A 26501-nucleotide genomic window follows, 5' to 3' on the forward strand; every position below is an offset into this window, starting at 1 on the left:
GCACTGGGCTTTGGCACTCCTGCTAATACACTTATTTTGTTGTTATTGTTAAATATTTAACATAATTGAAAACTGAGCTCAGAAAAGTTTTTTTTGGTTTGTTTTTTTCTGCCTGAGGTATTACCACATCAAAATTCATTCCAATAATTTGCAAAAATAATATTAGGAAAATATCTTCTGGAAAATAACAACAAACTCTTCAAAACTCTCTTTGAGTCTTCCTCCCCTGACACTCTGTGAGGATTGGATTCAGTTCAACAACATTTCTTAAAAGCCTTTCATATGCCAGGCCCCATGAGGAGTAGTTGGGGGAAAAGAGAAGATCTATCCTCAAGGATCTTGTGGCAAGCCAAATAATGGCCCCCAAAGATATCCACGTCCTAATCCCCATAAGCTGTGAATATGTCACCTTGGATAAAAGGATGTTGCAAAGGGCTCTGAGATCAGGAGGCATCTGGATTAGTCAACTGGGTGGAGCAAAATCTAATCACACGGCTCCTCAAAACCAGAGCCTCTTTCATGACTGTGGTCAGAGGTGTGACCACAGAAGGATGGTTGGGATAGTGACATTGTTACTGTCTTTGAAGCTGGAAGAAAGGTCCAGAAGCCAAAGAACACAGATGGCATTCAGAAGCTGGAAAAAGATAGAAAATGAATTCTCCCTTAGAGACTCCAGAAAGGAATACAGCTCTGCCAACACCTTGATTTTGGTCTAGGTTGGACTTCTGACCTACAGAACTGTAAGATAATAAATTTGTGTTGTTTAAGCCACTAAGTTTGTGGCAAGCTTTTATGGCAGTAATAAAAAATGAAGTCAGACTTCATGCAATAACAAAGGAGGAACAAGGGGAGAAATCACAGCAATCTAAGGACACGCAGGATGTCCTTAGAGTGAGATAAATCAATCATATTAACGATAATGATGATAGTCTTGATGATAACCCTTGAATAGCATTTAATATCATTCATGTGATGCTTGAAATATGTTTTATTATAGATCCCATTTTACAGATGGGGAGACTGAGGGATAGGGATATTAACTATCTTGCCCAAGTTTTTAAAGCAAACACATGCAAATCCATGTTCATCCCATAGGGTGGAATGATGAGTCCCACCTGGGAACCCACCAGCATCTTCCTGGGTTAGATTGGATTGTGCTTGACCTTGAACTGTTGAGTAGAATTTTGAGAGAAGAGACCAGAGAGACTACCATGTGGAGGAAGTGATGTGAACAGTGGTGTGGTAACACCTCTGTGCTTGGAGGAAGATGAAGAGTTTGAGTTGGCATTATGTCCAGTGCTGGAGGGTGTCTTGGGGACACAGGTTAGAACGTGGGTTCAAAACAAATCATGAAGGTCTGGCCATGCTAGCACTTGTGTTCTAATCTGTAGGTAGATGAAAGCTAAAGTTTTTCTGTGGAGGAGTGACTTGGAAGAACTCATTTAACTTCACCTCATCCACCAAGAAAGCAAGAGTTGGAAGGCTGGAGGGGTGGTGGTGGTGGAGGGGGGAGCATTTATTTTTTGAAGAACCTGGCTTATGGGAAAAATTGCTGTCTTGACTCTAAGGAGATTGTATCTATTATTCACATCTCAAATTCTGAATTTTTTCCTCAACATTTAACTCCTTAGTTATTAACTCCTGACTTGTAATCCTCTGGAAGGCAGGAACTGGCTTCTATTTGTGTGTATCCCCAGCACCTACCACAGGGCCTAACCCTGCATAGGGGCTTCCTAGAGAAGAAATTGATGAATGAATGAATGTTTGGGTCAAGTCATGCCTTTTTGAGCTTCGTTTATTAAAGCTTATTCTTTGTCTGCTTTCTGAAAAGACTACAAGCCAATAATGCACAGAGCAGACGTACAGGAAACATGTACATGCCAAACCAAACAGTCTTGCTAAAAAATTGGTGACGGTCTCCGGACACCAGATTTCAGCAGTTTCTCTGATTTCTGCCCTGGGAGATGTGATGGTGGTGAGGGGAAGTGTGTGCTGCGGAAGCCCAGCTGGCCCACCAGGCCTGCTCTCAACCACAGAAACCACTGGAGAGGTGGACCAGCCCACAAGCTCAGGGACTGCATGACCATGGACAGTCACATGACAAGAGTGCTGGATATGGAAGGTGTGGGGCCTGAGAAGTGTGACACTAGGCGAGGCAGCCAGAGCTGAGCTGTATGCACTGGGGTGTCTCCCTGAAGCCTCCCAAAGCATCCGGCGAGGTCCTGAGCTTACAGAGTGCTGAACGCCATTAGCTTTCTTATGGAAAATGGTGAAGGGTAGCATTTTACGTCAGGGTATGATGACAGCAAAAGGCAGCCTGATGCCAGGGAAGAGCTCAACAGGGGACCCTGTGAGAGACACTCTGGACTTTTTGTTACCCTGTAGGTTAGATAAGGGGAGGAGAAGGTGGCAGGCCCAGAGACCCTCATGAAGAAATCCTGTTCTAAGAGGGATGCTGAGGGCCCATGTCCTGAGTTTGTGGCAGTGCCCTGGGCATGACTTCTAAATCACCGAGACCCTAGAATAGACCTAGAGAGGTGAAAGAACACAAAAGCCACAGCGAGCCTCCCCTGGTGGCAAGAAGGGGAGGGAGGGTGTCCACATACAGGTACTGCCAAGAGAGGGCTCCCAGAGTGAGCCCCCAGGCCTGCTAGTGACAGCGCCACCTCTAGAAAAGATTCTTACAATCACATTTCTCTTCTAGAGCTGCCATCATGGTAACTCAACTACATATTCTTTTTCAATGACCCTAAATATTTTTCCTTTTCTTTTTACCAAAATACAATCCAACTTTAAAGAAAATGTTGTAATAAAAATAATCATCTCATATGCTGTCACCTAACACAGACTCTGTTGTCATTGTCTCTTATTCTTATTCCCTCTAACCAATGACAGATTCTCTCTTGTCTTATAGAAGGGACATTCTCAATGAGAAAATGGGAGTAGAACAGGAAGAATTCTTCCATTATCTATTTAAAGTGATACAATCTACTTTAAATGAAGCACAAAGGATCTCTTCATACATGAACATAGAGCCTTTTTTTTCCTACTGTGGAATCCATCCCCAAGCCTTGGGGCAAGTGTGAAATTTAGCAAATTAAAGTAATTAACACATGTGTCTTGTTAAAACAAGAGAATGTGGCTGATAGGAGCATGGAAACAACAGTTTATGCCTATAAAGATGAAGATGGCTTTTAGGATCAGTACTTAAATTCTACTATAATCCAAGCCCCAGTTGGCTTTCCAATCTGTGCTCCCACCTGTTCCCCACATAAACTGGGATCCAGACCTAGCCTGGCCTCACCATCTTTATACTTGCACCTTTCCTCTCTGGCACCTCCTTGTCTCTCTGACCGTCCCATGCCCAGGTCATATTTTAGCTGTGGAGCAGTTGCATAAAGCCATTCTTGTCCTTCACATGTAGAAAGCAGAGAGACAAATTCTTCCTTTCCTCAGCCTTCCTTCCAGCTAGGGGGGGCCATGTGACCCCTTCTCATCAATGACACCTAAGAAGTCTGCTTTTGTTGGGGAGAGGTTGGTGCTGAAAAGCATTTTCTTCCCTGCTGGAAGGAAACAGATAGTGCTGGCACCAACCTTTCTCCTTTCCATCTTCCTGCCTCGAATACAGATGTAATATCTGGAAGTGTATGGCCTTCTTGTGACAAGAAGGTGATGTGCATGTAGAAAGGGCAAAGGAACAGTCCCACTCCCACTGCTGTGGACTGAGCACCAGCAGCTGCCTAACTCCAGACTCTCACTAGGAGAGAAAAATCAACTCCTGTTTATTTAAGTCACCATAACTCAGGTTTTTTATTGCTTGTAATCAAAAGTAATCTCATCTGATATCACCACCTTCATCAGCCTTCCCCAAGTAATCCAGCCTGAGAGGCAGTGCATATAGTGGTTTCGAACTTGGGTTCTGGAACCAACCTTAGTTTTGGATCTTGGTCTACCACTGACTAGCCATATGACCTTGGGCAAGTTATCTAACTGCCATAAGCTTCATTTTACTTATCCATAATACGGGAATTACAGTGGTATGTGCTTCATATAAACGCTAAGTGAGATAATGCAAATAAAATACTTAAAACACTGGCTGATAGATAAGTGTCAAATAACACTGGTTTTCCTAGTAGAGATGGTATTATCCTGCCCCATTACCCACTGAAGACCAGTATTTCCGAACTCTTCCTGTGTCCCACAGCTGAGCCCACTCCTCCAGCCCCCAGCGCCCACATCTGACTCTGCACTGAGAAGAGAGAATCCAGAGTAGTCAGCCCTCCCACCTACCCTGGCCTGCTCCTCGTGGGCCTCCATTCTGGAGCTTGAGTTGGACTTGGCCGTGATGCTATTTGGCTTCCTCAGCTGATCTGGGGCCTCATCATACTTTACTCACGTGGTTGCTTTGAAGGAGGAACTTGTGGCAGAGAAAGGGAAAGAAGAGAGCCATGAGACCATTTTCCATGCCCCTGCTTCCCAGTGACCCCAGATGCTCTGCTCGTTGCCATGGCAGTGGGTTCTGGGACACCATCGCTCCCCACGGCTGGCACTTCAAGGATGGGAAAAATAGTCGTTCAAAGAGTCTCCTTCCCCCTTGGGAACCAGGGATTATGCTGAAACTTTATTATTACTTTAAATAAATAAATTACTCCCTTGAGGCCAGATGAAAACATGCTCTTATTAAATTTTTTAAAGAAGGAAAGCAATTGGAGAATAAAATCAAAGGTGCTCAAATGAATTGAAATGGCTCCTCAGAAGCTGACATAATAGCAATTTGTATTTATATTATGCTTCTCATCAAAGGAGCACTTCACAAAGGCCCTGTTTCCTCAGAGTTGCCCCATGGAGCTCGACTCCAATGCAGAAGAGCCCAGAGTCTTGGGGGTTTGCCAGTGTCCAAAACCCAGCCTCAGGCTCTGACCACTGCAGATGATCTCCTGTCTCTGGACCTCAGAGCTGGCTTAGCCTCAGAGCCCTTCTGGGAGCTGTGAGAGGGTATCTCTGTCCCTCTGGTCAGTGAGAAAGAGAGTGGCTGCCTCCCATGTAAGGACTTCTAGTGGAGACAGATCATGGAAGCCTAATCAAGGGCTGATCACACACACACACACGCACACACACACATGCACATACACATACACACACATACACATACAGACATACATCTACACACAGACACATGCACATACACATACACACAGAGACATACATATACACACAGACACCTGCATATACACACACATACATACACACACACACATACACACATATACACACACATACAGATATACACACATACACACACACACACACACACACACACACACACACACACACACACACCCCATGAAAACTGGTGGAAATAAGAAGAACCTACTTCTGCTTGAGTTTCCTCCTGACTATCCAACTGCAAAGACACAGACTTCTGATTGTGTTTGCTTTTCCCCAAGTGTTCAAATATGCAGGGCAGTGATTAAGAACTTTTTATTTCCTTGTATTCTAGATGGGAGACAAGCCATATGCATACATATATATTCAAAAAGTAAAACATCATCAAAGGATCCTCTTTTATTTGTTTTTGCTTCCACAGTGCTTGATATATGGTAGAGGTTAAATAAGTGTTCACCAATGAAATAACTGCACAGATGAACTGATGAAAGAGGAAGGTAGATCAATTAGATGGTAAGTGGAAGTTTCCAGGTAGGAGGGATCACTTGCTGCCTGGGAAGCTGGACAGCATTTCACTCCTCAATTATAAAAGCAGTTAAAAAATTGACCTACTGTTTATTGAAAATTTACTCTTTGCTTGGCACTGTTGCAGAATTTAATATGTTTTTAAAAGAATAATCTTCACCATAAGCCTTCTCATAGTATCATTTTACAGATGAGGGTCAGAGAACTTGTGACTTGTCCATGGACTTGGTAAGGCCAGGGTTGGAACCCAGCTCTAGCTGGTTCCAAATCCATGCTCCTCCTTGGTGCCTCTGTGTTCCTCCACCCATGGGCTTGCTTCATCTTTCCACTGTAATGTCCACATCCATGCTTGTTCCATGGAAATTCCACACTTGGAATACCTTCTTCCTCCTTTATTTAACAAAAATTCTATATTTTCTTTAGAAAATACCATACTACCCCCACATCTTCCAACATCCAGAGTCTGCTCCAGCACAGTCATCAACCAAACACTCCATCGAGGAAGACAGAGCAGGGATCCCACATCAATTAATGAAGGCTTGGATATTCTGTGTAATGGCAAATATCACCCATAATAGGGCCGTTTCTCATCCTGAACTGCCATCCTTTGTGAGATTGTGAGCTCCATGCAGTCGGAGCCCAGGGTCTAAGTCTCAGCTCCATCACTTACCGTCTTTGTGACCTTAGGCAGGTCACTGAACATCTCTAAGCATTATTTTTCTCGTTTGGAAAAATGGAGATAATAATATAGAACCCACCTCGTAGGGTTATTGGAAGGGTTAAATTGAAGGATAACTATATATAAAAGGCTTTGCACTACTTGACATGTAGTCATGTTGGCCATGATTGTCGGTGATGAGAAGGTGATGATAGAGATGGCAGTGCTCAGGTGCTCCTCATGCAGTGTTGGCCTTGGTGGGGTGGCTGAGGCCCTCTGTGGGACTGAGAAGGGAGTAAAGGGTTTTCAGTGACATTAGCTTAGTGTCACTGGGGAATGCAGGGGCAGACAAATGAGGAGACCATCTTGCACTTTTTAAGTCCTATAAGTGTCCACTTTCCATGAGTAGAACCAACTCCTGGGGAGGTTGATCTCCAGAAGGTGACATACGAAGTGGCAAGCAATAGGATAAAAATGGTCTAGAATATTTCAAAGAGATAGTATGCAGTGCTATCCAGAAGGGCAGGAGGTGACCTCTGCAGGCCTGAGTGCCTCTATCTGGGATAAACATTGCCCTTTCCCACCTCTCCTCTCCTGCTCACAGCCCCCTCCAGCTGGTACTCACCCACTGTCTTTGTCTATGTTAATCACAACCATCCTTACAGCGCAGTTGAAATCCCACCATTCTGTGAAGCTTTTCTCACCACTGCAGTTCAAATGCCGCCCTTCCTCTGAGCCCGTAATTGGAACTCTCTGTACCTTTCACGTGTCAGTTTCAGTATAGTTACCTGGCACTAATATTCTATTGTTCACACTACGCCTTGATGATTGGTCTGCAGTTTTTCATGGATAAGACCCAGGTCAAATACAGATTTTTGCATTCCAAAACTGAAGTCAGGGGAATTCCCTGGCCGACCAGTGGTTAGGACTCCGCACTTTCACTGCCGAGGGCCCGGGTTCCATCTCTGCTCACGGAACTAAGATCCCGCATGCCGCGAAGTGCAGCCAAAAAAAAAAAGAGAGAGACCAGAGCTCTTCTGAGAAGTTGGGCCTGGGCCTTCTGACACTTACCTCCCTAAAACAAAACCGAGGTCAGTTGGAGTTGATAACCAGTTTTCAAGATACACACTTGTTGGATAGACAGATAAGTAGCAACCAACTGACCCAGCAACGTCTTAAAGGTTCATACAAGAGAAATCCTTTCATCTGAAATAAATGAGTAAACTGAGAACCAAAGAGGGGATGTTCCTAGTCCGGAGTCATAGCCCAGACTAGTGTTTCTCTATGGGAAATGTTAAGTTTTATAAGAGAAACCAAACCAATTATTCTATCTTCTCCCCTTCATACCTTTATCTTAATGGAAGTCCTAACAAGCTTTGTTGTTTCATTGGGAAAATAGTAAGAAACGTAGGATCACTTTTGATCCATTGTGGGTCTTTTTAAACTGCCTATTCTGAAGACATGGACTCTACAGCTTTAACTTTTACATTTCACTGCACCATGTTGAAATACCTACAGGCCCCCTAAACCTCCCACACAAGGCTTTGCACTCCTTCTCTATGTCTCACTTCACTTGGCAAGTCTTCTCCTCCTAGGACGTTTTTTTAAGGTCATTTCCTATGTGAAGTCTTTGATGATCCCCCAAAACCCTGTTCGGTGTTCCCATCAAGTGCTGTTTTAGCACTCTTTACATTTTTCCTGATTAGAGTTAGATTACATCACTATTCAGAGTTTTTTTTGACATTGCATTGAAATGTTCCTGCTTCTTTGACTGTGTTTGACTCCCCCAAAGATACACTGGGGTACCTGTGTGGGTCACACTTCCCCTTGTGGTAAGGTTTTTTGGGAGAACTCCTCCTCTTCCCCATCACACTTATTCCCAAAATATGTTACAGATGAGGGCTGCCATCTTGGTAAAATCCTGCCTCCCTGGTTGCAGTGACTGATCTGGCAATGGGCGCTGGCTGAATTTGAACCAATCCAAGTCCTCACTGCTATGGCCACACTGATTGGTTCATGGAAAACCACCTGATGCAAGATAAGCCAATCGATGGCTTTCTCCAGGATATTTCAAGCTCAAGCTAGAAAGACAGCATTTCCTTTGCTCTCTGATAATGCACTAAAGATGAAGGGCCACAGTGCTAGAGGTCATGGTTCCCTCCTATGGAGAAGCCCTTCTAGAATGATCAAGCTGACTGAGAGAGAACAACATTTAGAGGAACAGAATCTTGACCATATTTGATCCCTTATTTTCCCAGTCCATCTCCCACCCTGCCAGTTAGAAGATTTGAGCAAATGACTGTATTACGGGGCTGAATTGTGCCCCTTCCTAAACTCATATATTCAATCTCTAACCCCCAGTACCTCAGAATGTGACTATATTTGATGATAGGGCCTTTAAAGAGGTAATTAAGTTAAAATAAAGGTGTTACGGAAGGTCCTAATCCAATATGACTGATGTCTTTATAAGAACAGGAAATTTGGGTATGCTAAGAGACACCAGGGATTCAGAAGAGGAATCCACATGAGGATAAAGTGGAAAGACGATGTGAGGACACAGAGTTAAGGCAGCCATCTGCAAGCCAAGGAAAGAGGCCTCAGAAAAAAAACAAACCTGCAGACATCTTAATCTTGGACTTCTAGCCTTCAGAACTGTGAGACAATAAGTTTCTGTTGTTTAAGCCACCTAGTCTGTGGCACTTTGTTATAGCAGCCGTAGAAAATTTATACAGATCCCAACATTTCCTTTTTTGTTTGAACTGGTTCAAGATCAGTTTCTAAGTCTTGTAATTCAAAGAGTACAAGTGCAGGCTTTCAAATAGCTTCAGTGGATGTAATAGTGATTGTATCCCCAAATAGCTTCATGACCTGTCCCAAGGCCTGAGGCTTGTGACATCAGGGACATAGACAGGCTTACCCATGGACTCATTTATGGGCCCAGGTCAAGCCTAAATCAGGTAAATGTAGAACTCTGTCTCAGTTTGATGAATTAATGGCTGCCTGAAATATTTTGTTTGATAAACAACGTTTCCCCTTATCTGAATCCAGAAACCTAGGACTGAGCAATGACAAAACTGACATACAGTCTGTGAGTAATAATTATCTGGATACCTCTGATTACCCAAAAGACTTGGCATTTCTTTTGAAATGGCATTTACTTCAGAGAAACTCTCCTGCAAAATAAACCTGATGAAGGTGGTCACTCAACTAGGTAGCTTGTTTTAAATGTGACTGGATGACACTTTGTTCTAGGGGCATTTTTCCAACTTCCAAATCAGCTACTTGGTCACTACCAGAAGTGACTATTTCCTAGCTCTATTATGAATGACTTTACCTGATAAAGATCAACATCATGCTTTTTTTTCATCTAATAATGTTATCGAGTTCTAAGACCGCCATTCATATACCAAGTATCTACTACATGCCTACCAGTGGTCAGAAAACCAGTAACCTGACCACAATAACTTAGCTTCCTACAGAAAACCAGTAACTACCATGTTAACTTAGCTTCCTACAGAATAGCTATCACTGAGCTAAAATTCAAAGTCTTAACCTTAAACAAGTGTCAGCCTTGGGGACTACTTCTTAAACCTTTAACAGCTTCACAGTCTATTGACACTTAATTTTGTGTGTTGGTTGTTTTCCCCCCTGCTGTCCTTATGCATTGCTGCCCACTCCTTTTCATTGCAGAGACAATCTCCTTCTTAAAATATAGTTTCTGAATATATTTTCCTACCTCCTCATCCCTCAATAACCCCCTCACTTTCTTAAAAGTAAGCTAAATGTGTTTAATCAGGAAAATTCAGAAAACAGAGGTTAAAAACAATGAGAAACTTACCAAGTTATGAAGTCCCTAGTAACTGGCATTTGAGGTCTTCAGAAACATGAAAACAGAAAACTGATTTTTTTTTAAGTTCTCTTTGCTCTTTTACAAATGCATCTTTTCCCATGAGTCTCACAGAGCTCCCTTAATATTTCATCCACAGCTTTGATAATCTCCTTCCACCTTTCACCTCCTTCCCTTCCTCACTAGATTCTACCACTTGGGGAAATCTTGGCTAAAACTCAGTTCTTTATGGCGAACATGCTTCTAACAAAGAACTTAAATGTCTTCACTTATTTCTTGCTTCAGAGATCAAAAGACTATAAGAAAAGTTTGATTTAAACAACCTTTTATTTAAATAAATTTTATATATTTATTTTAAAAAGTTAATTTATTTAAATAACATTGCTATGTCTTCCACAAAAACGCAGACAAAAAATATTAAAATTGTTTACCACATCTATCTCTCAATATTCTTTATGTGGACACAAGACAAATTCTTAAGTTTAGGTAAAGGACAAGTAACAAATGAATTAGCTGACTATGAATCTAAGTACCTTTGTCCTAATTATGGGAAAATAGAGGAAAATTTATTTGTCTGTGTGTCATGATTCACTCAGTTCAAGGCTCTGAGAGGACCCACTTTTTCACTTTTTCAGGTGCTCTCAATTTGTTAATTTCTTAAAGATTTTACCTTGTTTTAATCCAGAACATTTTGAAGTATTCCAAAATAACTACTAAAAAATGATTCTGAGTTCAGATGTGCTTCGCAAAAGCTAGATAAAATAAATAAAGCATGGGGATTTTTTCATTTGTTTGTTTTTTGTTTTTGTTTTCTTTTAGCAGCAAGACTTTTCAGAGATTTTAAAATGTGTGTGTACCATGAGAACCTACAGAATGCCACTGAAAGCAGCTCACAAGTTTGACCTTCCGCATCCCTTCTGTGCGAAGGATTTTTCAGCATTATTGGTCTGGGGAACATCAGCTTGATATCTCTAGCCACTTCAATGACTCACAAAAGAAAGAAATCTTTAAAGGCATAAAGTAAAAAATATTTGTATTTTTCTTTTAAAAATCTAAGCTACTACCCTACTTGACCTTGAAACTACTATCAGCAGCATTAGAGGAAGTGTTATTTCTAGTAATATCCTTTCTTTTTAGAAAGGACCATATTTAATTCCTTGCATCAAATGGTCAAATATTTCATAATATAAAGAGAATCAAGTCACCAAAAAATACCCAGAGATGTATATAAATGCCCATTGGATGGTAATGATCATTTTATCTTCACCACTAACTTGAGGTGATGGGGACACAAAATGTGGTACATACAAGCAATGGAATAGTATTCAGCCTTAAAAAGCAAGGAAATTCTAACACATGCTACAACATTAATGAACCTAGAAGACATTATGCAAAGTGAAATAAGCTAGACACAAAAGGACAAATACTGTATGATTCCACTTACATGAGTTACCTTGTGTAGTCAAATTCATAGAGACAGGAAGTAGAATGCTGGCTGCCAGGGGCTTGGGGAGGGGTGAAAAATGGGGAGTTATTTCTAAAAAGTACAGAGTTTTAATTTGGGAAGATGAACAAGCTTAGAGATGGATTGTGGTGATGGCTGCAGAACAATGTGAATATACTTAAAGCCAATGTACTGTACACTTAAAAGTGGTCAAAATGGTAAGTCTCATGTTATGTATATTTTACCACAATAAAAAAAATAACCTGAGGTGACCACCATATGGAAATCCCATAGATAAGAAAGCTGGGACATCAAGAAGAAAAAAGACTAATTGGTATTAAAGAATATCTAAGGTAAATCTCTATTCAGATTTTTAAAAATATTTTTCTTTAATACAGGAAGTAAATGAACACAGCAATTTTGAAAGAGAGCTAAAGGAAAAAGAATGTTAAAATCCTAAGTTTTTAACATGTTACATTTTTTTATAAATGTGTATGAGGACCTAATGTACAAGCATAGTGCTAATTAATACTATAGATAGAAATACAAAAAGTTTTTGTCCCTTTCCTCAAGTAATTTATAATCTTATAGTAAGGTACACCCATGAGTAACTTGGAGACAATAAAAACTGTGCTAAGAGATTGCATGAGGCATAAATACAGAGCTCCAGAAGCATGTGGGAAGAAGATATTAAGTCTGATTGAAAATCCATTCCCTCTTCTTCATGCCTACCCTACTTCTTCCATCCCTGAGATCCAAGTCAAGCTCCACTGCCTCATTGTCTTAACCCATTGTGGTCCAACTTGTACTCTCACTACAATCACACTCAAGTAACTATTCAGAGCCTTGCCCTTTTCTCTCAATGGTTTTTGGTAGACTTTGTAACATGGCTAATATATACTTTTATGTATTTTCACACATTCTCCCTATTTGGTTAGAGGCATCCATTGCTTTGGAGATGACTAGAATTGTTAAAATAAGAATGCAAAGAAAAAGAGAAAAATGGGTTTTGAGCCCATAGTGACAAAAAGATTTTTTTTGAAACCAGCCTTGGCTAAGAGAGAAAGAGTTTACTAAATTCCAAAAGCTCCCCTTTAAGTCAGAAGCCAAGCTTGGCAAACTCAGTGGCAGAATTTTACACTAACTCATAGTATAGAGATTAGAGACAATAAAGAAGTTCCTATCAGGCAAGAAAAGGAGAAAGCATTCCCAGGCAAGGAAAAGAGGAAGATTTTGTGTGGATGCCCCAGGGTAAGAATATAGTCAGATTCCCTGAGAATCAAAGGCCCGGGCTTTCTTGGGCCTTGACCAAATTTGGGCAGTTAGTTGACTAAAACACTAGACTCTACAGCCTGAGGTCTTCTAGAACACTCAGGCTGCTGCTCTGCCCCTCTATATCCAAGGTGGCTGGAGAAATCTTATCAATAACTAGAGGAGTCTGAGAGAGAGAGCTCTGATTCTACATGATGTGTGCATTGCATGCAGAAGTCCTTTGAGTTCCCATAGGCCCTGATGGGGAGGTGGGGTGGACACATAGGTACTGAGACCTAAAACACTAGGTTAAATGAGAAGGATAAAAAATGCAGGGACCTCCCCCTGGATATATTTGATAACTATATATTTTGATGGTGTGAGTGAAGCACAACATCCACCAAAAAACAAAAACAAAAAACAGATAATATTAGCCATAGTGGGCAGACACCAGCACAGAGTGTTCAGGAACTAGATCAGACCAGCGTCACTCAGGTGGACAGTATGGAGGACAGCATGCAGGGCAGACCCCTCTCCCCAAAAAGGGCATGTAAGACTTCCCTGAACACATCCAACCATCTTGGGAAGGAACGCAGAGATGCTTCTTGTGAAAGGGAATATCCCTGATTGAGCATTTATAGTTCACACTCACTGCATATTTGTCCATATTACACCTAAGATGCTATTCTAAAATGAAAAACGTTGAGTTGTGTTTAATTAGAAAATTTAAACCCAGTCACCACCTGATAGGACTAAGGAGAACAAGCATAGAAAAGAACTTTTTTCTTTTATTCTTTGATCCAATTATCTTAGAGTATGTAAGTGTTCATCCCTTTTCCCCTGTTTAACACAATGAGGAGGTCTGTGGAATGCTCTACACTGTGTATGTGATAGAGGCCCCTAGTAAACGCTGCATGAAAAAACAAAAGGAAGAAAATATGGATTTCATTTCTTCCTTGCCTCTCATTCCACCAAACCCAAAATAAATTATAAAACAGAGATTTAAAAAAAAAATAACATAATTCACAGGGAGAGTTTTGGAAAGAGAACTGGCATTAGGAAAGCCACAGGGCTTAGTCCTTAGAATATTAGTACTGCTGGCCACAGATAGTTTTCCTGCCAAGCTTTCTGTCAATAAGCTGAGGTAAATATATAGCTGGACCAGTAAAGTCCCACAAAAGTAATAAGCAAAGTTTTCAATCTTCAAAAATGTTTGAACGTCTTTTTCTTACAGAGGAAAAACCGTGCAACTGCTCATAAATGGATATTTCCCTTGGGGAACTAATATCTTCTCCAAGGTCAAACTTGAGTTTTCTTAAAGATTTGGGTGGCAACATTCACAAGAAAGTCACTTTTTTCTTTCCTGTTCTATTACCTTAAAATTCACTTTGCTTTAAGAAATCATTGAATATACCTTTTTTTTTTTTTTTCTGATTAGAGATTTTAGTAGGGAAGAAACTAGGGCAAATTTTAGATAAAGCAAAAGACAATCTTAAAAGTTGTCACACAGGCCAGGTAAGTCTTAATGAGAAAGTTGACAGACTGTTGACTGACCTTTCCCTGGTGTATATGACGGAGGTATGCGATGCTCTTAACAATAGAACTCTGCAAAAAGCATTGTAGAAAGCAGGTGAGTTGATTCTCTGAAGCTCATAAATAGCTAATAAGTCAACTGTAATTTAAAGATACAGACATTATTTTATTTTTTAACCTGGCACAGTAGTATTTGGAAACTCATTATATTCCCTATCCCATAAAAATATCCTTCTTATCTTTATGAAGCCACTAAAATTTCATCTCATTCATAAAGCCTTCCCTGACCAGTCTAGCCCACACCAATCACTTCCTTCTCTGAACTCCAAGAGCATTTATTGCCTGTAGCACTCACTGGGCATAAGCCATTAGGTATATTTTCTTTCTTTCTTTTTTTTTTAAACAAACATGGTCCAATAGATAATAAAATCCTCCAGGGTAGGGATCACATTAAATTCATCTTATCCCTAGTACCTAGCCTGGAGCCTTATCCAGAGCCCATAGGGTTCAATAAATGTTTGTTGTTAATGATGATATGTTGTAGACACATTTGAAACATAATCTGGATAAACACAATACAGGAAAAGTGCAAATCATCATCTAACGAACACAAAAGCCAAGGAATCAATACAAGAGAGCTGTCTGAGCACGAAGTGAAAGACAAAGTAATGCCCTTCTCCCTGCTCCAACATCCAATATGGTGATGGATTATGCTACATAAAATTATCGATGAAGCCCAATGTAAGCACAATGATTTCTAAACAGTAGCAAGAAATATTAGATACAAAATGTAACATTACAATAAAGGCAGCAGAACTGAGAGGCAGTACATGAAGAAACAGATTCAGCTGATGAAGAACCTCTTTGCAAATAAGTAACTTCAAGAATAATGAAAACATGGTGCTTTCATTTCCTCCTTCTCTTCCCAGCCCAGAGACTGAGATGCTGATTTCTTGCAAGATACGTCAAATGAGCGTCATTTGCCCCTTAAACAAAGGAACAGGAAGGCAAACTGGGGCATTCATCCTTTGCCAAAACAAACCCAACCCTTCCAAATGAGTTACGTTCTCACAATGTGAGTCAGTTGAGTAAATTCATGCAAGTCTCATTTACGTGCACAAAGAGAGTAGAACAATCTACTTACCTCTGGTTTGAATTCCTGTCTTCTTCCATGAGATTTGACTTACTAACTTAGTAGTAGAAAGTTCGGGCCAAATCTGTTCCAGCAGTGAACCTCATCTTGCCTTTCTTTGCCTGTCACTCTTGTTTAACTTTTCTCTACTGACACCCTTTCTTTTATCCTGGAAGTGGGGAACTCTTAGGCAGAAGGCTTTACTATTTTTATTGGACCTATAGGTAACATACTCAGCAATAACATTGGTGTAACTGAAGTGAAACAGTGAAAAAAATCCATCAGACCAATTCAAACATGCCTGGACCCTAGGCCAAGATCTGGGGCAAAGGGAGAGCAAGTGGGGACCACAGATTGATATTCTTCCCCCTGCCCAACTTGTATGTGTTTTGTTGTTATATGGATAATGGGAATAGGATAATAATTTAACTGATCACTTCAATGGAACATTGATAATGACATGACTGATTTTTAATAGTGTTTATTAGTTCTTTGGTTTAAATAACCAACCAACAATATTTGAATTAGTGCTCCCTACCTCATCCACTACCATGTTTCCCAGCCACCTTTAAACTTTTGAATGGGTTAAAGAAATTGCAAAATGAATCGGTTATATAAACACAGATCTAATGACCTGGTTTTTCTCTACTATTGTTAATATTTTTGGTGCATTAAATCCTCTAGCTAAAGGAAATAAGGATTGAATTCCATGGTTTAATTGATGTATAGCAGTAACAGTATCTATAAACAACCTGACTTCCTTCAGAGTCAAAGGAAAACCAGAACCAGCCCATCTCTTTGAAACAATTGGCCTGTGGCATCTTTTTGGAGGCCAAAGTTTTCATTGCAATAAATAAGTAAATAAATAAATAAATAAGTTCAAAGTAGTCCCAAATTTAGTAATGCAGGAACCCTTCATCGAAGGATATAGAGTTTTCCTTCTAGATCCTGAAGACATGGACTTAGAAGTGATTCATGTACTCACAGTCATTCATGTCCTGTTGACCCAGTGGACTGAGGTGCCCCAAGCCTTTTCCTTGTCTATAGGTAGAGGTGGGAATATTTCAATGCGATGTACTCATGTCCAGAAACACCCAGGAAGAAAACTGGAACAGGCCTAAATAGAAGTACAGAGGAACTCTTTTAAGCACAGCTGTTTCTTAGGATGGTGGAGGCAGCCTGCAAAATGGTGAGCTGGGGCAATGGCTGGAGCCAGCACAGGAGACACTATGGCATGGAAAGTGGAAAGCTCCACTAGATGGAGCTAGGGTACATCTGAGGCACACATGGTACTATTACCAAGGCAGAGCAGGGAGATAGAGTCTGCTTTTACACCTCTGTAGGTGAGACCTTGTACGGAGTGACATGTGGATTAAAGTGAGTATATGTGAGTATTTCATACCTCCTTAGGTTTGATCCTACATTGAACGTACACTTGGGGTGGCACCCGTGTGTTATTATGAGTATGATTGCATATGTGGGTACGGTTGTGTGTGTGTGAACACACATATACACGTATATACCTGTGTGTGTTTATGTACTCATATACACATATATATGTTAGATTATATAGATATGGGTTGATGTAGGTATAGATATAGATTATGGGCCATTATTACAATAAATGGAAGTCATGCTGGAGGAAGGAAGCTAACTTCTGCTGAATGTGTACTGTGTGCCAGGCCTTTTCATATGCTTTCTCATTTAACCTTCACAATAGCTATGAAAGGTGGCTATTATTACTCCCATGTTTACCAAAGAGGAAATTTGATGAACCTCATGCAGAACTTGCCCAAGATCACACAGCTGGGAAATTACAGGACCTGGATTAAAAACCAGTTCTTCTGAGCTTCAAAAATCTTAATACAGTCTTCAAAACTGTAATATAGTCACACTTAACATCACATAGACTTGCGATAGTTTCTTGCAGTGTGCAAACTAAATCCTGGGAATATGGTTTGTGGTATGTTTTTAAAAATATTACTGCCATGTGCATTATACAAAATTAAAATGACATATGCAAAAGTTTGATCTATGTTGGAATGCAAATATATATAAAAAGTTAAATAAATACCACATTCCACTTTTCCCTGTTTCACCCCAAGGTAATTATTAGAAAAATGCACAAGAATGAATTCCAGTATATGATTCAATTAAAATAAGAGTCATTTAAAATAATATTAAGCTTATTTTCAAGTGGATATATCAAACCCACATGCACACATAATTGAATGCATTCACTATTTGCCACAGAATACATTAGCATTGGGGTAACAATACAAATTCCATTTACGTTCCCTCTTTATGCTGTAGGAAAAGCCATTTCCACTGAGATGAATGGAGCACACCTAAACTTGACCCACTCCACGATGCTCCATCGTCATTGAAGACTTTGTAGCCTTTGGGCCCCAGCCTTTTTTTTTTTTTTCTTGTTCAGAAAGTGTGTTGTTCTGTAAGTTGTGTTTTTGTAGACAGATTAAAAAATGTAGTGCATATTGAGCATTTAGCACAGTGCCTGGCAAATAGTAAGTGCTGGAAAAAAAGTCAACAGTGGTGATGATGACAACTATAAGGAGAAAAAAGAAGAGGAAACAGAGGGGGGAGACTTGAAGGAAGAGGAGACTAAGAAGAGGAGAGACAATGTAAGAAAAAGAAGAGGATGAGAAGAAGAGGAAGGTGGAGTTAAGAGAGATATGGGATCCAAGTGGCAATTCACAGTTCTCGTTTTCTTGGTGTCAGAGCTTCTCCCCAAAGGTACAAAAGTATCATCTGAAATTATGTGGAATTTAGATATCTGCCCTGCACCCTGCAAATTATTCTATTCTTCACCTTAGACTTCATGCAGTTCTCCTTTTTTTGTTGTTTTGGTCTAAGATTGGTTGCTGTTCTGTAGGAAGAAGGTGCTGGGCACTGAGCCCCTGGCTGGGATCGCAGGACTGAGAAGGGGAGAGAGAGGCAGCATTTCCTCAACATGTGCTCTGGGCCCTTGGAGAGTATGTCAGCTGTGTGCTTTGCTAATGGACTATTTGGTGCCATAATAAAGGTTAACTTTGGCCTCTGAACCCAGGTGGAGGACATGGAAGCTCCTTCTAGACAAGTCAGAGTGAAATACATTTTCTCTGGTGTTTCTGTTCTCTAATTAACAGTATCTGAAAGAAGTCATAACTCAGGCAGAATGGGGGAAAAGGAAAATATTCTCAGTTACCTTTGAAGGTAAAATTCCATTTAGAAAATTTCTCAAGTAGATTTTTGTCATATCAGGTCTCAGTCTTTGTTTTTTCCTTTGTGTTGGGGAATGTTAGAAATTGAATTGATAATAAAATAATAGTGATAATAAAGACTAGCATTTATTGAGCACTTACTATATGCAAAGCACTGCTTTCCATACTTTATATAACTTTATACTCAGTACGATCCCATAAAGTAGGTACCATATTACAGATGATAATTTAAATAATTTAGCTAAACAGAGCTAAAACACAAACCAAGGGCTAGCTGAAAATGAAGCCCTCTGTGGTCCACCAGATTATACTTAGATAACCTACAATATGCCTCCTTCACTGCCCAACACACAGTCAGTATACGATAATGCTCCTCTTTGCTTTTTTAAGCAGTTACTCCCCTTGGATTATTGCCTCTTTAAATAAAGCACTATTTTCATTTGTATAAAGGTTGGGAGAATGTCACACCAGGGATGTGATACTAACTTTGATCTGGGGGTCTGAAATATTCATTCTTTCCTGGATATTTCTACTTGTAGATCTTAGATCTTAGCATAAAAGCCTAGCATCCTTCCCTGGACTCAATAAGCCATGAGACATGGGGCAACAATTGGAGGTTACCTACATGGATTATTTGGGGAGGTGAGATGTGCAGTGGTGAGAAGGAAGATATCTGACTCTTCTGAGCTTTCACCCCTGCTATTCTGGCACATTCATACTTACATGATCATGTGATATACTTTAAATTAAGGGAGAAACCCAGTGCTTGACTTGTTTCCAGAAGATAATTTCCTGAGCTATTAGAGAACTATAACAAATTGTCTCAGGAGCAGTGGGTGGCCACTAATTAGTTATTACCTTAATAAGAGGATATGCCCATCAACTAGAGCTGTTGTTGTATGAATAACTATCTCAACATTTCCATTACTGTGTCCTGTTATCTTCTTGACCAAACTAGGATAGCAAGATGAGTGAGGATATTGAGGCCCATAGATGTCCAAGTTCACACCTTTAATCTGTAAGTGAACTAGAACCTAGGTTTCTTATCTCTCAGTCAGAAATAATCTTTGACTAAAGGTGTCTCCACAAATAGTGAATGATGCCTTCCTGGAGAAAGAAGGATGATCCTAATTAGTCAAAGGTGTTTAGGAAATGCAGCATCCTCTACCATTTCAGAAATAAAATGTGCATTTTGCATATGAAATTCTCTCCTAAATCCTGCTGTAAATTTTTAAGAGTTGGTTTTTCCCACAAATTTTAATCAAATTTTAATCACAGTTTTTTTGTCTTTTGTGTTTAAACACCTATTAATTTCCAGAGGCACTAGTATTTCTCAAAACTCTTTTTATTTATTTATTTATTTTTGGCTGTGTTGGGTCTTCGTTTTTGTGCGAGGGCTTTCTCTATTTGCGGCGAGCGGGGGCCACTCTTCATCGAGGTGCGCGGGCCTCTCACTATCGCGGCCTCTCTTGTTGCGGAGCACCGGCTCCAGACGCGCAGGCTCAGTAGTTGTGGCTCACGGGCCTAGTTGCTGCGCGGCATGTGGGATCGTCCCAGACCAGGGCTCGAACCCGTGTCCCCTGCATTGGCAGGCAGACTCTCAACCACTGTGCCACCAGGGAAGCCCCCCCCCCCCCTCTCAAAACCCATTTTAAGTAATACATCTCAAAGCAATTCAGAGGGAGTTCTGGGAATGCTTCTCATTAATAATAACGGTATAAATAATAATGATAGTAATTGCCTTTTATTGGCATTTCACGTTCATACTATCTCACCTCAGGATACTACCATATCTTCACAACAGGTCTCTCCCATCCCCAATTCTTCCTGTCTGATTGATTCTCTGAGCTCCTACTATATTTGCCTTCCCTAAGTACCCTTTCACTGAGCCCTCCTCCCACTCTATCATCACCACGACACACGCTATTCTCTGTATAAAATCCAACTTCTCAGCATGGCGTTTCAGTCTTTCTCTCCAGGTCCTTTCTCCACTGCTCTCCAAGGTAAGCCCTTCGGTTTAAACAACTGGCTTATTTTCTGATCCTCAAACAGGGCACACACTTCCTCACTTCTTCCTCCTTTTTCTCCCCTCTTTCCATTTCTGCAGTTGTGTTTTCAATAGATCACAGGTTCCTTTGAGAGCAGAGGCTGTGATCTGCTCATCATCATTTCCTTCACAGAGCCTGGCCCCAGGCCTTACACCAGGGATCTTGTAGCTTCAGCTGTCCACCTGCACTGCCTTCACTCCTGTCTTATGTCTCTCAAACACGAATATCCACAACTAGGGTCACATCTGACCTGTGGTTTTATTTTTAAACTTTAACTATGGTGAGAAAGTATTATTATTATAAAAGTTAGAAATATGTGAAATAATTGCATTTGAGGGAAAAAACCCAATGTCTACTTTAATTCTGTCTTTAAAAAAAAAATTGGAAGTCTAGACTTTCAAGCTCAAGTTTGTATGTTGGTTGAAAGAGTAGCTTTAAGGGCCCATGAGCTTGTGCCAAGTACGTACTCTACCTTCCAGGTAGTTACATCTCTACCTTGTTACAGACATAACTGTTTGCAGAGGGATCCGTGGATATGAAGGCAGAGAGGATGTGATGGGACAGACAGTCTACAGTCAAAAGATCTGGCTTTGGGTTCCAGTTTTACGGCTGACTCCTGAGTGACCTTGGGAAAAGCCACTTACTCTCCCTGGGCAGCATTTCCCTTGGCTGTAAAATAATAAATCTAATATTTAAACTCACAGGGTTATTGTGGGAATTAACTGTGGTAATTGCTAGAAAATGCCTTGTAAATTATAAAGGGCTCTTCAAATGTTAGTTATTATTAAGGTAACAGTCTGGGCGCCTCCAGGTTCTTTTTGTCGTTTTTTTTGCATTAGGCAATAGTAGAGGTATTTCCAACTACCCTCGAATCATTTCGATCATGAAACGTGTGGTTCTCTTAGGTCTGTATGAATGCTCCATGTTCCAGTTCTAACTGTTCATATTTAGATGCAGCAGAGTCAACTTCTTAACCAAAAATTCTTTTCTTTATTGTTTGAAGACTGCTGTTCAAACTTTTGTTAGTGACCCAATGAAGTATTATGGCTAAACTTGCCATTTTAGATGCTGGTTCCAACCTTGAACTTTCAACTAACACACACACACACACACACACACACACACACACACACACATATGAACACACACACACCATCAGGTTTATTTTCCTTTCTCCTTCCTTCCTTCTATCCCTCCTACCTTTCTCTTCCATCCTTCTTCCTTTTTTCTTTCCTCCAATGAGAGTCTAGAAATATTCACATGAGAAAATGCCATGTGAATCTTTGACCAGAGTGACTATATTTTATTTCTCCGCTGCCTGAGTCTGCTTGAAATGCTTGTAAAGCCTCACCGTTTTCCCCAGAGCATTCAGATAGTCTCTAGTAGGTGAAATGGACCTAACTGTGTGTTATTTACCAGTTAGGTCCCAGAGCAGACTATAAAGTTAATGCATAATCTACTATGCAGGATACTCGGTTACTGAAGGACATTCCCCAGGCATTCCATGGCCTATAGGGGCAATACATTTTCTATGATATGAAGGGAATTATTGACTCACTGGACCAGAACTCTCTCAGAGTCCATGTAAAGACCCTTATTTCCACAATGGATTGAAAAGCCAACGGACTCTGGTTTCCTGCATATTCACAGTTTGTAGATTATTGATCTGATAATTAATCAACTCAGCATCTTCTGGGTGTCCTTAGCTCAATGTATGTGCAAAACCCCTTCATGAGGCCTGAGTCGCAGACCACCCTAAATCAGCACCTTCACAACAGCTGCTTATGGTGCTCAGCTGCTCAAATTATTTTTATCTTTAAAGTGTAGTATTTCAGCCTTCCTTAAAACATAAAAGGTCAGGGAAAGTAATAACCCCTAGGAAATAAGTGAATTGCCATAGACATATAATTATAAATAAGAAAGGCCTATAAAAATATAATCATAGAATTTTCAAGATGAAATAAAATGTAATAAAATTGTTTACAATTCATTGCACATTAAGGCTAGTCTTGGAGGGTTACAGACAAGAGTTCTTTTTAAAATTAAGTATGTGTGTATGTGTATCTGTGTGTGCCTGTACTGATTTCTTTCCTGAAGGATCATTGTTGAAACTTGTTTAATTGAAGGCTCTTATGTCACAGCCTCTCAGGAAAATGTGTTCTCCAGTGACTAATATAAGCCACAAAGAGCTACATGGAATATTTTGTGCGGAAGGTCAGAACTTGATCTCATCCCCATCTGGCCTGTTAGGAATTGTCTTCTATATTTCAATATAAAGATCAATTCTTTTTCGAATGACCACTCTCTCCCATATGCAGATGAAACAACACATTTTGCTCCTATATTTCCATGGTCTTTCTGTGCCTACCAGCCTCTCCAAATTATCTTTCCATCTCACACTCTAATGGCAGTCCTTCTGCTCCAAGCAGAACTCTGAATCAGAACCCGTGCTCTGAACCATGGCTCTTCCTCCCACCCTCTTCTCCCCTGGGAAGTCCCCTCTCTCTCCCCATGTTCCTGTCTTCTTGCACTGGAGTGGAGGAGTTCTATTGCAGATTCCTTTGCTGAGATCTCAAGGATTCACTTATATGAAGTGCTCGCTTTAATATTTGTTGAATAAAATAATGAATGGGTCCAGCCGGGAATCCACGCTATAAGCCCTCGCCCTCTGATGTGTTCCATGTTCCATTGTATCTTCAAGTTTTTAATATGTGAAGAATTAAAAAGATCTATAAACTCACAGAGTTGGTTCTCTAGTGCTAGGATTTTAGCAAGCAGTGAGATCTTAGTCCTGTGTCTTTGAATGGCACCAACTCAATCTATTTTTCCATCAAGGGCTCATAAGAACCACGAAGGCAGTTTTCTCTACTTCTGTGTTTAACCCCCAAGGCCCTCATTACATTGCTCTGTTCAACAAATGCCGATGCCCAGCTCTTTCTGCTCCTTCCATCTCCAGATAATTTAGAGTTGACTATAATAAAATGTTTTGCAACTTACTGCATGAAGTTGTTAAAAATCCTCTGTCAGGTAATTGATAAAAGAACATTCCAGCCTGTCCTTCACATCCACTGGCTCCAAGTTTATGCAACTTATACTTGTGTACATCATAACTAAACCACATTTAGCCTGTTGATGTGAGGATATCACTCATTAGCAGATGAATGGTAATGCTATTCTCTGGTCCTCCAAGCTGCCTGACAGCTGGTGCCACCAGGGGACGTTCCAGGCCCCCCTGCCGCTAGGATGCTGGAGTGTTGGCATACTGGGGGACAGGATCTTGAGATGGAGTTGTCTCCATGCCCAGCACCAAATAGCAGCCCCCAGTTCTCACCTAGTTTTTTATCATGATCAGGGCCATAATTGTGCCTCAGTACCTACATTTCATATCTCGGTGGTCTGAGCAAAGCTCGGGGAGCTGCTACCCAACACAGGTATCTCCTTCTCTCAGCAAACCGCCACTTACTTCTCACTTCTCCTCACCTCATAACATTTTCTCCTCATGAAAAATTAGTATGTATGGAATGTAAGGCAGAGGGGGTTTCTGGTAAGTAACTAGGTAGATGCCTTACTGGTAAAAGCTTTTTAAAACCTCAAGTAGAGGTTTAAAAATTGGAAGTAGCTTTTAATTGATGCAAATGTATTGATTGAATTTGGCTTACTGATATAAAATCATGGCTTATATGCCCAATAAAATTTCCCTTGACATCAGCCAGTTAATCTGAATATAAGGCAATGAGTTGTTGATTATCTTTCTTGTATTGGGAAGGCCAATTTGTATTTGGATTTTTAGGCATAATAAAGTTATAATACTTGCCTTACTCTAGAGAGACAAAATAAGAATGCACATTTACCACCATTGCTTTCAAATCCACCCTTATACAAAACCTAAACCCACCACCGTACAATGTCCTCAAGGGTCTTCAAACCCCAACCCTCCATCATACCTGTCAAAAAGTTCCACAGTCAACAGGGAGCAGCACATGTCAGCCCTGCAATCACACCCCGTGAAGGTAGAGCAAACCATCAGATAGACCAAAAGCTTTCCATTCTACAGCCATTCAGAGAGCTTGCATAATTAGCATAGATTTTGGAACTTCCTCCCATGTGCACGGATAAAGCTGTAAATATGCCCTCTTGTTCTACTGATGGGAGCCTCTGGAGGCTGATATTCATTTGTCCCAAATAAACTCGTTTGAACTCTTGGGGGATTCCCTTTAGCTTTTTCATTACCACTCTAGAATAATATGCAAATAATTAGGTGACAGCATTCCCTCTGAACATTATTAAATACACAACAATTATCACATATAGTATATTCCATGTACATACAAGTCCCTTCAGAATAATGCATATTCTCAACCCCAACCAAAAAAAAAAAAAAAAAAAGAATTAATAACATTCACTCTTCAAGCGCTGTAAAACCAACTCTCAGATTGTGGCGCTAAACACTCACAGCTCTGGCATCTACACAGGCTGGCTGGAGAATTCATGCACTATGGTGTTTGACACACTCATTCTCTCAGGTGAAATACAGTGGACAAAACTGCATAATTTATTAGGCTTAGACAGCAAGACTCAATATCTAGATCATCTCCTTGTACAAGGCTACATTTTATGATGATCTTTTTAATGCTGTAATCTACATTGAGGTTGGAATTGAGGCATGGAGGGGGGTTGAAAGTAAACTAATTGGGAGATGCTGTACATGAAATAACAGCTATATTATTCCATACCATCAAAAGTAGGATCCTATCCTCAAAAGGCTTTCAAATCATCTACATTATTAGCTGACAAGTACCTAATATGTTTTAATAGCAGGAAAATGATTATACATATATAAATACATATATATATATATATATATATATGCATATACAATGTTGTATTTTTATTTTGATAGGTGGGGAGGAAAAGAAAAAGAAGCCTTGCAGCCAGTAATTTCCTCCATGAACAGGTAGAGAAGAATTTCCAAATCTTGGCAAGAGAAGACAAAGTCAGGAAAAGAGATATGCCTTACCTCACAGTTCCTCCTGAGGCTTGAAATGATGGTTTTGAGAAGAGTAGCCAGTGTCACCAAAGAGACAACTTGGAATAAGAATTTGGGATCCTTCTCAGGTGATCAAGGCAAAGAAGGCTACCAACATGGAGGACACAGTGTGTCCAGGTGTTTGCTAACCTGTCTCACTTGGTCCTTCCTCACTCTTTATCAGCAATTGAGCACTAAAGTGGGTCCGTCCTTCTAGGAGATTTGTTTTTGAAGTGCCTCCCCTGGGACTGTGCTCACTGGCATCCTGTTCTCCTTCAATGATCAAGTGATGCATGAGGATAGGGTTGTTTTCCCATTGGAGAATTTTCTTCTTCTTAAGTAGCCAGACAACCCATCTCAGGGGCCCCAGAGAAAACCATTGGAAGATCATTCTTCCTGTGGCCAATCTGGTTCTGCTTGGCCTCCCCTCTGCCACATTGTTTCCTCCTTTTTTTTCTTTACACATTACTGAGAAGTTAAATTTTTACAAATCTTGTATTCATAAGACATTTTTGTCTTTGAGCTGATGGAAGATAAGGAGGGCTCATACACCTGGCCTTCCCAGGATGGAAAACTCCATTTGAGAAACTAATTTGCCATCTTGAAGGTTGGTACATGAGCACACTTTGCCATGAAATTCAGGTGGGAGA

General features: G+C 40.4%; 1 protein-coding gene across 4 annotated transcripts in view; it reads right to left on the reverse strand.

Moving 5' to 3' along the window:
* Positions 1-26193, reverse strand: part of SLC14A2 (solute carrier family 14 member 2) — a 450031-nt gene extending 423838 nt beyond the window's left edge. For 2 of the 4 annotated variants that reach the window (XM_082416693.1, XM_082416694.1), the window contains exons 1-2: positions 25843-26182; positions 16542-16673 (exon numbers count right to left, since the gene is read on the reverse strand). The gene's annotated coding sequence lies outside the window, so the exon portion shown is untranslated. Of the gene's footprint in view, positions 1-16541; positions 16674-25842 lie in introns of all 4 variants that reach the window. The other 2 variants (XM_082416695.1, XM_082416696.1) reach the window with 2 other exon arrangements.
* Between the last annotated feature and the right edge of the window lie 308 nt (positions 26194-26501).

Source organism: Balaenoptera physalus (genome assembly GCF_965194825.1).
Source record: "Balaenoptera physalus genome assembly, chromosome: 12".
Lineage (NCBI taxonomy): Eukaryota > Metazoa > Chordata > Mammalia > Artiodactyla > Balaenopteridae > Balaenoptera > Balaenoptera physalus.